Here is a 12,478-nt window from a genome sequence, read left to right as displayed (position 1 = left end):
TTCAAATAGAGTCGAAATCATGGTATATTCAGATATTAACCACCTTTAAAATCAGGACCCTGGACAGAGCATTAGGGGGATTAACCACACCAAGTGGTTTGTCTGCATTGAGAAATGTACCCTTGTAATGAAATGACTTATGTTAGATACGATTCTATCAGTAAATCCATCAACATAACCATTTGAAGATAGTTTCATTGCTTGGTCATGGAACATTGTGAGACAAGTTGAATAGCGTTTAACAATTTAGTAGGAGGAACGTGCTTTAAATGGCAAGACTTGTACAATAAAAAGATATGGAAATACTATCTAAAGCAGATTAGAGATATGTCCAACATTTTGTTTTACCCAAAAAGCCATAACAAATATAGCATTTGATAATTTAATCCATGCTGGACCTATATAAAAACAAACTATTACAACAGCAAGCAGACAAAGAAGCCTGTGCACTGAACAGTAAATGGACAGTAGGAAGGTAGAGAACTAAAGCAAAACATTATTGACTTTGTCACAGCTAATCAGTTGAGCAAATTGTATATTAGCAACAAAGTAGTGCTCAGCTCATCAACAAAGTAAATGCTGCAGAACTAGAAATCGACTTTTAGTTAAAAAAAAAATAAAATCAATGCACTTTCAGGCTCTGCGCGTGACTTCCTAGTGATTACCTTTAACTAAAATGGTTCATTTTTCACATACACTGCTTAAATGGGCATCTGGGTTTGTTAAATTGGAATAGATAAGTTTCACCCATTTGAGAATGGTCTAGAGATACTCAATCAAAGAGCTTAATTAGGGGCATAAGCTACAGGAAGCAGGAGTCGCAGCACTCCATCAAAGTTGTTCTGTTGATTTAAAGGGTATCAAGTATTTTTTCAGAACACTATTTCTCAGTTAAGGGTTTGTAGGTCACCCTGCCTGCCTGCGTGTCTGTCTGTATGTTTCTCTATCTGACTTCCATTGACATAAGAACATAAGAACATAAGAAAGTTTACAAACGAGAGGAGGCCATTCAGCCCATCTTGCTCGTTTGGTTGTTAGTAGCTTATTGATCCCAGAATCTCATCAAGCAGCTTCTTGAAGGATCCCAGGGTGTCTGCTTCAACAACATTACTGGGGAGTTGGTTCCAGACTCTCACAATTCTCTGTGTAAAAAAGTGCCTCCTATTTTCTGTTCTGAATGTCCCTTTATCTAATCTCCATTTTTGGGTGTGCACCACATTATAGGTTCTGACATAAATTCAAAATAACCAACACACAGAGTAAAGAAATGTACTAGAGACACATTTTTTGTAATGTTCAATGCAGGTAAACAGTGCAGATACTGAAGGAGCTGTTAATTTAGGGGTTACAATTATGTTTTACATATTTTGCACATCTACAAATGGGAGAAATGCCCAATCTGCCATTTGTTTATGGTCCTTAAGGTCTCCTTTACCCTGAATTGTGGCAGCAGTAAATAATCGGATTATCATCTCAAGACTGAAAGTTATTTTAATGGCCTCTCATCAACGTTGCTTTGTTTTTTTTAGTGTGTTTTTATTTATTTATTCTGTATTATTGGCTAGGTGTTTTAGTGCCTGTTTTAATGCAGAGTCGCTGTGGTGGTGGATAGCACTGGGAGGTATGAGTCAAGAACGGGACAAGGTAGACCATTCAGTTCCCAAATGGCAGAGAGGTATTGCAGCAGCTGTCTTCTTTTTAAAATAAGGGATACATTGGTTTTATAATGTGACCCCTGAAATCTTGTCTCTGAGCAGTTTAAAAGTAAACAGGTTTGAAAAAAGGAAGATCACATACTGGAAATGAATTCATATTGAAACAAATAAAAGAAACAGGGATACAGTTTCAATTGAAACCCATATCCTATTTACTATGGCTGGTTAAGCAGTGAAAGAGCAGGAAAAAAATATTTTAAAACGTGTACACTCCTCTGTTTAGTTTACAACTAATAAACATTTAGAAAATCTATAAACTAGAAACTAACACTGATCATCTGATTGACTGTACATGTGTATTTCTTTACATACTTACCATGCCAGCACTGGTTTATCTATGCATATAAGCACCTGCTCAAAAACTAGAGCCTTAACAATACACCTGACCACACTGACAGGGTGCAACCTCAACCAAGGCTGGCTTATGGGGACCCCAGAGAGGAAGATGCAGTTGACAGAAGACGGAGGAGAAAGAACTACTTGGAAAATGTGAGCTTGGTCTTTATAAGATTAGTAAGTCAGCAGGATTTGGCGCAATTTACTGAGCCCTATCCTTAGAATAACACCAAGCCTCCAAAAGTGGAGGTAAAAGAGTAGTGCTTATAAAGGAGCTGCGACATCACTTCCCTTTTACAGTGTTGCTCTGTGAGACAAACAAGCACAAGACCATTATATTGGAGTATCACTTTCAGGATTGAAATATTTGCTGTTGTCTAAGCTAAGAATATACTGTGCCACTAAGCACCATTTGAATTTCTACTGCATTGTATTGCTTTACATGTTTCATTGAACCACCTCTCCCCACCCGCCCCACTGCTTTTAGAGATGAACAGGTTCTTCTGTAACTTATTAGGGTCTTTGTTTTCAGTTTTGAGGACTTTTCAGAGAAAATAGTTAAGCCACGGTACATTTCATCTCTGTGAGGTCTAATGCTTTTGCTGTTATGTTAAAGGCGGTAATCAGCTCAAGACGTTTCACCAACTCTGTTTCACTGCCTTCATTTGCATATTCTCAATTTCCATAAGAAAGAGCCAACAGGGAATGCTGTTATTGCAGGAGAGAAAGGAAGCCTACAGCGCTTTATTTTATCTTTCCTGGACCTCATTATCGGCATACTTGGACTTCTAGATAAGAGGGTGAGCAATCAGCTGTGATCCGATGGTCTGTTGAGACCAAGCATTTAACCAAGCTGGCTGGCTGTTCCTTAGACATTCCTGTGTCTTACTTAGATGAACCGATTAGCAGCCCCCAGCTTTAGACCATCATTTATGTGGAAACAAAAAAAAAAGTGCAATTCTGGTACTACGGGTTCCAGTGAAGATACTTGTAGTTATCTGTATTAGAATACAATAATAGCCATCTTAAAAGCTTATTGAGGTATACCATCACAAACCAAAGTAAAATAATAAAGAAACCATGGTAAAGCAGAGATAAGTGTAGTAAATTGCATATAATCATGGTAATACATTGTAAAAAAGATATATGGTTAAACATGCTTAAAAATTATACATTTACCATCATATACTTTAGAATAGTAACTTATGTAGTGCCCAGGAAACATTTATATTGATTTATTTAAGGTCTGATATGGTTGCATGGAGTAATCTGACTGGCTGGCAACATACTGTATTAGTTAACATAGTGTATTGATTAACATAATAAAATAGCATTCTAACTGCATTTTAAGATGACAAACTGCATTGAACCCACAGTTATCAAACTTTCATCAGCAGCTGCAGTGCTTTTACAGTTTTTGCTCTATCACTAGTTTGCAGATATTTATCCCAATTCACTTTTACAGCAGGACAGCAAGAGCGAAAGATGGAAATGAGTTAAAGTCAAAGTCAATATGTACAGTAGCTAGAGCTGAACTGAACTGCTACCCCTGAGGCGACAGACTTTACATCCCATTGCAGATCCTCTGTCACAGACCCAGGAACGTAATGCATTCTGATTGCTACAATAGATGTGCTGGGACACAGAAGGGTTGATGCATAAAGTTGCACTTCAGTGCCCTCAGACTTAACTAAGAATGTTTTTGTTCCTCACACAATTTGTTTGCAACTGCAACAATATCTTTCATATTCCATCCAACATATCCCACTTTGAAAATATGAAATGAAGAAAAAAATGATCTTATTTCAAACTAAATATTGCTGATCTAGAAAGAGTACAAAGAAGAGCGACCAGAATTATTCCTGGTTTAAAAAGCATGTCATATGCAGACAGGCTAAAATAATTGAATCTATTCAGTCTTGAACAAAGAAGACTATACAGTGATCTGATTCAAGCATTCAGAATTCTAAAAGGTATTGACAATGTTGACCCAAGGGACTTTTTCAACCTGAAAAAATAAACAAGGACCAGGGGTCACAAATGGAGATTAGATAAAGCGCCATTCAGAACAGAAAATAGGAGGCACTTTTTTACACAGAGAATTGTGGGAGTCTGGAACCAACTGCCCAGTAATGTTGTTGAAGCTGACACCCTGGAATCCTTCAAGAAGTTGCTTGATGAGATTCTGGGATCAATAAGCTACTAAACCAAATGAGCAAGATGGGCCGAATAGCCTCCTCTTGTTTGAAACCTTTCTTATGTTAATATGTAAAGTGTAAAACTGGAGTGTGACAGGATATGTGGATTGCTTTTTAAAGCAAGAAACTAATAATGTCTTTGTCTCTTCCAGCCTGTCAATTTAATTAAATGTAATGGTACTTTATTAACATATCAGCTAGGTATAGCTGTTATACATTTCTTAAAAGCCAAGATAACACTTATTTCTAGTGACATTAATTACATAGTGATTAAACTGAAATTACAAATTTGCCTTATAAATGACTGTGAACAGGTGGATTGCAGTGCACATGTATAGATGGTGCAGTGCTCAGGAATAACACACACAAAGACAGTGAAAGTTCAATGAAACAGCTCCTTTATTTGACAACGAAGTGTATTGCACAGGTAATACCAAGGGGTACAGTCCCGAAATAATAAACAAATAACATGAATAATACACAAAACACAAACACGGCCACAAGTCCGGAGTGAGTGCTTATTAGTGTATGTGGTGAAGTACAGTGAATGGTGAACAGTGGTGAAGTGTTGTCCGGGTGTAGAGCTGGCCTCATAGCGACAGCTCCCGGTGATTAGCCATCTAACAATAACAAACAAGTAACAATTATTAGACAGAAGAATACAGCATGTAAACTCACAGTTCTCTTTTACTCCTTCCTGGTCCTTTTGTAAAAACATAACAAAGGAACAGATTGCTTCGTCACATCCCCTGAGATACCCTTAGTCACGCCCCCTTCGGTAGTGAGTGTAATCACGTATCCTCCAATACATGACTGACACATCGCCTACCATATTAAGGCGATGACTTCTGGTATTGTGACTCCACCCCCTTCCTGGATGGCCTGCTTCCGACTGACCCTGGAATGAACTGCCAAACCATCCATTATGGGACACACTGTTCCTGTTATACAGTGCCCTCACAGGTCAGGAGGGAGATTGTCACACTGACATTAATAACGTTTCTTATCCATGAATTGTTCAGTACCAGTCTGATGCAAATCTAAAAGCAGGCATCTACTGATGAGGGAGAAAAAGTCATAAAAGAGAAAAAAAATACAAACTTTGCCAAACTAGCTACATTGTTTAAACCACACTGAAACCTAAACTTGTCTGGTGTGCAGCACATGAATGTGTGTTATCCTGAAAACCATATATTATAATAAATAAATATTAAAATACTCTAAATACACTGTGGCAAAGTAGCGTGAAAGTGTGTTAACGTGGTGTGCGGTCAAGGCTGGTCAGCGGCCAGAACAGCAATCCTAGACAAAAAAAGTTTTAGTGCTTCCTTGCAGACTTTAATTCTTCAAAACAAAAACAAAACAAAACATGAACAAAAAAAAAAGGTTTAAACATACAAATCATTTTACAAAAACTCTTCAAAACAAAACAGCACCGAAGCTCAGCTATCACGGTGCATTCTTTCTCTTTCTCTTTCTCTTTCTCTTCTCTCCACACTGTTCAGGCTGAGCAACACCTTCACTGAACCCTCTCTTTTTTAAATAAACATGTCCTATATCTTATATATAACCCCAAACCAATTAAACAATGGACAATGAAGCCCAATTTAGTGGGTAGCTTTGCAAACGATGGCCATCTTGGCCCCAGGCTGTTCCTCCTGAGCTAAGATGGCCGCCAGACACCAAACACGCACACATATCCATGTGCAGAGCCTGCTCTGCCACAGTACTTATACACAAACATGAAGTAAATCACAATGGGAATAAATACACTGTTTTTACAATATTTTATTAATGTGTGGCATTAAGACTCATTTTAACTCTGCAGACTTTGTTTTGTTTTTCTCAGCTTATATCTTAGTGGACAGCAGTCCGGATCACAACATCAACACACCATGAATGACTGTGGCCATTTACTTTTAACCCTTACATTTTATGCATTTTATGAAAATCTATAGAATAAAGTTCCATTTTATGAAAATAATTGTATTAATTTAGATATTGTATTAATTTAGATAAATCATGTTTATCTTCAGCAGTACCTATAGTCATTGGAAGAATGCAATTTTGTGTAAGCAAATGTGGCTACCACCTCACGCCCCCCCCCCCCCCCCCCCCAACAAAAAAGAACTTCCTCTCTTTGGCTTCCCCGGTTGCTCTTAGACTGCTGAGTTCCAAAAAGGGAGATGTAGTGGCCACTAGGGGCTGCACAAGCAGAGGTATTGCAAAGTGAGATTGATCAATATAATGAGAAAAACTGGGAGAGGAGAAAGAGAGAGAGACACTGTGAGAAAGAGCGAGGTACAGACAGCTCAGCTTCCCTACTGCAGCCCAGGCATGCAGTGAGAAACCAGCCTTTGAGAAACCAGATGGAAGCGTCCCCTATCTGATTCCAATTAAGTATCCTTGCCATCATCTGGACGAATATTCCGGGATTCTGCTATCCCATTTCTTTTGTGAGAAGAAGCTAAAAGCTTTGGAAAAACTACAGAGAATTTGCAGCATCATTTGGCTGGCTTGAGCAGATCCTGGGTAAGTTGGAATCGATTTCTTTAAAAACTTGCTTTTAAAAAAAGATGAATACACCAAAATATGTTTTTTTTTGTTGTTTTCTTTTGTTAAACTATGGTTAAGATTTATCTGTAATTGTACTGGTTTAACAGTCAGAACCTGGTAATAAAAATGTAAATGCACTTACAGTACATTCATTATTTCTTGTGCTGTGGATCAAGACTGCATATCAACTGGAGGTTTAGTCCATCACAGTAAAACACTCACTTGGACTATGCAGAAACATCAGAGCTCCTGTGCAACATGTCAGATTCTATGGACCCTTCGGTCTGCCTGCTTGTCTTTTGAACTGCCAGTTTCAGTGAAGCATAACCAATTTGGTTGCATTATTTATACATGATATAGCACTGATCTGACTATTCTGGAAGTGTTGTACTCTAAATGAAATATCTCTAACTTGTTCTCTATATATCAAGCAATATGATACTTTAAAAACCACATACAGTATGTGTCTACAAAGAAGTATTGGGTCAACATAGTGTGTACTTTATATCATATGATGGTGTGCTAGAATGGTGTAACTATCCCTACTAGTTGTGCTGTATTATCACTGCTATATAATTAAGGGACCCTTCCATAGAGTTAATGTGGCTGTCTAGTTAGTTACAAAACAGTGAATCAAATGTTCTCTTTGTTTTTATACAGAACACTTGGTGGTACTCACTTTAATCATTACAAATGAACATTTTAAATGTATACAGTATGAAGTCACATCAATGCGCCATACAGAGCTGTCACCCTTCTGTTCATACAAACAGTGAGTGACATTTTTCTTGGACCCCCATATTGATTACTTATAGTTGATCAGGGACGTAGGTCTAAATGAGTGACACCTAGGGAGTCTGAGTTCACTATTAATGAATATTTATATCATAGGAATTCAGTAGGAAACATATGTCAGTTAAATGCACACATAAATATGTTTAAAATGCTGAAACTTATTATACAGTGTTAATGATCCTTTTACTCTTTTAAGGAAGGAAGTATTATGATATCCATATTCTCTGCAAGGGTTAATAAATCTCAATCGCCCACTTTGGTACAAAATAATGGTGTTTAGAGTCTGAAACGTGTTTAGAATACTGTAATAATAATGAAACATTCAAATGCCAAACATCCAACCTTGAGATACAATAAAAAAAACAGCATTACTGTTAAAAATAGAAACACACATGACAAAAAGCAAATTCAGGGCATTTCTATGGTAACATTTCCTAATGATAACGGCCATTAGCGGTTCTTGTTTTAGTTCATGTAATTAATATTCATTACTTGTCATTGAGGCGATGTGTTTTGTTTTCTGTAAATAATTAATATTCGTCATTGTACCTTGTGGTAGCTAAACAAACATGTTCTGTTGGTCTAAGTGAGCTTTCAGCACTGGGGATTTCTTCTGTTGCTGGAGGTGCATATCATCAAAGTTCATCTGCAGATTCTCACTAGACTGAAGTCTTTACTCAACAACTTGATTTGAATTTCTGTGCTAGCTACTCACACATCAAATGCTGTGCATAGTAGACATTTTTTAAAAAATATAAATGGCTTTGTTATTAATAAGTAATTAGCTAGAATACCTTATATGCTGTATATAACTCTTTTTTAAAATGTATTTCAAGTTTTTGTTTCTAACATTTTTATTTCATATCAATTGATTTTTGTTATACCCTTCAACAACCAATGAGAAAACGATCACTACCCCTATACTGTCCCAATATAATGAATAGCCTAGATATACATGAATTAAAATCTAATAATATTTGTTTTTTAAAAAGTGTGTTTAAACAAATTTAATTTAAACTTTCAAAAATATGCATGGAACTTTCAATCACACATGCACTGCAAACAGATGCATACACACAGCCTTAAAATCAAAACATTTCTCATCTTATAAGTGATAGAAACAAAAACTGCATGCAATGTTGGCACACACAGGGAAGCCAGTATTTTAGTACAGTGCTTTAAAACAGAGTTTTAAAAACAGCACCTGTTAATAAAATATATAATTTAATAGTGTAAAAGATAATGTGCTGAATACAACATTTCATACATTTAGAAGACATTACCGTTATTTCAGTTTCCTTGTGACATAGATTGAGATGCCCCAGTTCCATAACACAGACCTGAATGCTTAATTGCTCAGCAATCTGTAAAATAGCTTTGAAAGAACTGTGAGTGCTCTTCATCTGAAGTGTTGCTGAAACAACCTATAATCGTATGACCTGACCAAAAGAAAAAAAGAAAAGAAAACCTGTGATAATGTGTTTTCTATGAAACTGTACACTTGGGAGCTGGGTTAATATTACTGTAAGTTTATTTATCCAACCACTCACAAAAGGAACAACTTTAATTAAGCTTAAATGAACATGTATATATGTTTTGTTATATAACGTTTGTTATGCACTTAGCATGAATATGCAATATTATTAGACATATCTTTGTGCTGATAATGTGATTTCCATAGGAAATGTATGCTCTATGTCACTGCGCAAAATTCAAGCTACAAACTGCTCTTATCCACAAGGCTGCCGGTTTGAGTCCCGGTATTGCAATTTGTAAAGCCCTGGGGAGTCTTTGACTGGTTTTTGAAGGCTAATACCAACACACAGCCATTGAATTTTCCCTGCCTGTATTTAATTTAGGAAGATAATTTTGTCTCATTGATCTGTGTATATAGCAGATAGCTTACTGCCAGTGGTAAGTATTGTATCCTCCTACAATTTAGATTAGGAATTGATGGTCGCACCAATGCAAACCAATTTTAAAGCTGCCAAGTTTCTAATAAATAGAGTTGTGAGATTTGTTAAAAAAAAAAAACTTGGCTGGAAATCAGCACACAAAAACACAAACCTTGTGCCCCAAAATGACACCTGACTGAATGAAGGAACATGAGATGAGATTGGAGAACAACTGTGCCGGCAGCCAAAAACACTAGGGATTTCAAATCTGGCAATACATGATAAATTAGAAATCTGCACAGAGCTTGTCAGATGATGCTGAGTTGTGGAAATAAGCAATCAGTGTATGAAAGGACTTGCACAAGCTAAAGGAAGTAAAATGATTGAAAAAGCACTTGCTATTAACTGCCCAGTGACGGTTTGCATTCATCTTGCCTGTCTCATTGGATTGGTCTAAACTAGTCTGAAAACGTATTGAGCATTAAACCTGAAAGCATAACACATTTGTCAACAAGTTTGTGAAGTCAGGGAAAAAGTCACAACCTGTACTGTTCAGCCTTCTCTACCGCCGGAAAAAGCTGTTTTCTGTCGTGCCAAACAATTGAAGAGATTTTGATACAGATAATCATTCCCCTAAAATAAAAATATCTTTCTAATTCGGTTATATCTGTTACAGCAGCGTGGTGTGTAACATATCATAGTGTTTATACAAGGGCTTGAAGTTTTTATGTTTAAATAAAGCAACACATTTTCTAAGATGTGTTCTAGACTTCATGTAGTCTTGATTTTTGTCCATTTTCTTTCAAAATAATGTTTATTGAATTAATTAGTTTGCCATGTGAAAAATACAAAACCATGACATGACAATAACCAATGATGGAGAACCTTTAATATGTAAATGTAAAAGTGGTATCTGGTGTTTAGATGAAATCAATGAAGACTGTGATGAAATGTATTACTCCTGTTGATCACCCTCTGAAGAGGACACACCATTACTAACATCCAATATTAATGCATGGCAATGTGTAAATACAATAGTATCAGGTAGTGTTGCATACTATCGGATTAAAAATACAAGTATAAATTAAACCAATAAGAAAAACTGTAAACAACAACTTCTCTCTCATGAAGATTACTGGCAACACATGACTGTTTTTTTCTATGCAACATGCCACCAGCAGATTGTGTTGTTAATCTTTTTTAAACACAATCATATCTAGCAGTTTCAGGTAGGTAACATTTGTTTTCACCCAGCTTTTCCTCTGGGTCTCCTAGCTTACACTGAAAAGGAATTGTTTCTAACAGAAAAGACACATTGAAACTCAGCCTGAACACTCTAATCAAGTGAGAGGCTTGTTAATAGATAGAAAGATTTCTAAAGACAGACAACTCTGCAAAGGTGAAAGTGCATATTGAACTCTGTACATCCTTATCTCAATCTCACCGGCACTACATCATGCAGCTCAATAGCAACTGGTCACATGGTTAAAGTTCTGGTGTGCTGGTTTTTCTGTCAGACAATCAGATGGAGTGGCCTTTATTGGATTCCAGAGAATGTGCAATTAAAATAAGGCTGGGCTATTTTGTAATGTTGGAAATTCAATTGCATCAGGTTTCTTTTGTAACTGTGGCTATACACTACTAACGTTAAATGTGATTGGTCACACTGGAAAGTGCTGGGAAAAGGAACCAAAGTGGATTTTGAATGATGTGAGATTAATACACAGACCTCATGAAAATAATTCCAGCTCCATTATTGGTTGAAAATGCCCCCTTATTTAAGGAGACACGGAACTATGTGTGCTGCAAATATTTTTAATAGTAATAATAATATTTTTTAAACATTATTTTACGAGCAAAAAAACTGAGCAAATGGCTTTTTGTCAAAAAGACCTTGATGTGCTTAAATCAAAATGAGTGAGTCAAGCTTGAAACGTTCCTATGACTTTTTAGAAGCCCAATAGATTAAGTCAAACTTGTTGTTGGAAACCTTTTTCTCCCCTATTGATCATCCAATGCCAAAACAATTCAAATTATCAGTGCAAATTATTTCATGCCTCTGGTTTGCTTGATTCAATTCATATTCGTATAGCTGCTGGGCAGCCAAAGCTTGGGTGCTGATTAGTTTTGCCCAATAATTAAACAAATATTATTGATTTTGGAGTTAGGAGTCCTAGCTCCCCCGTCGTCTCTTGGATCCCCTGGAGCAGTGTGGCAATCAAATGCACTGAATTTGTGAAATGAACAGCATTCAATATGTGTTAGGCAGGAGTCGGACATCATTTCATAGTATGGTATTGTAGTGGCTATTCTTAATTGATTGCTGAATCAATAGGATAAACTACTGTTCGGCGTAATGTAGTCTAGCATGAAGCAGTGTTTGCCAGGGAGAAAGACAGCAAATTAGTCTTTATATTTTATAGTGCGATACTATTACTAATATTTCCGGATTCTGTCGGTTCCACATTTACACTTTCCATTTGACTGAGCATATGGATGTTACACTCCTACATGATATATGCACTGCTGCCAGACTTCTTAAGTTTTCTCTTTGGCACTCGGGAGATCAGCTCCTCCTTCTTTGCTCCCAGTTTTCTCGAGTTTTCTAGTTGTCAGAAGCCAAAAATACATTTCGCTTTCCATTATTGCACACATGGCTTTCAAGACTTAACCCATTACTTTTTTTCAGGAGTTGATGTCGTCTTTTACTCTTAAATTTACTATTTGATCAAACCACCTTCCTGTCTGGTTACAGTGCCACCTAACAGACATTTAATAGGTAAATCCCTAAAGTGAATAGTGGGTGAATGTGGGTCCCTTAAAAAACAAATCATCTTATTCTATCTGGGATTGTTTGTATATAAAAAAAAGATATATTTTGCTACTTGTTACTATTATTCTCCAAAGAAACTGAATATTCACTAATCTTCAATTTTTATGGTAATTTAAAAATTAGATTTAAACATTTAAAATGACCCAATCT

At 36.5% G+C, this 12,478-nt stretch overlaps 1 protein-coding gene across 5 annotated transcripts in view; it reads left to right on the top strand.

Moving 5' to 3' along the window:
- Positions 1-6,491: 6,491 nt before the first annotated feature.
- tnr (tenascin R (restrictin, janusin)) overlaps positions 6,492-12,478 on the top strand; it is a 107,611-nt gene continuing 101,624 nt past the window's right edge. For 2 of the 5 annotated variants that reach the window (XM_034009792.3, XM_059031671.1), the window contains exon 1: positions 6,493-6,781. The gene's annotated coding sequence lies outside the window, so the exon portion shown is untranslated. Of the gene's footprint in view, positions 6,782-12,478 lie in introns of all 5 variants that reach the window. The other 3 variants (XM_059031673.1, XM_059031674.1, XM_059031672.1) reach the window with 2 other exon arrangements.

The sequence above is a fragment of the Acipenser ruthenus genome, chromosome 10, assembly GCF_902713425.1.
Source record: "Acipenser ruthenus chromosome 10, fAciRut3.2 maternal haplotype, whole genome shotgun sequence".
Classification (NCBI taxonomy): domain Eukaryota; kingdom Metazoa; phylum Chordata; class Actinopteri; order Acipenseriformes; family Acipenseridae; genus Acipenser; species Acipenser ruthenus.
The sequence above is the reverse complement of the archived record's forward strand: the minus strand, read 5'-3'. Positions and strand labels throughout refer to the sequence as shown.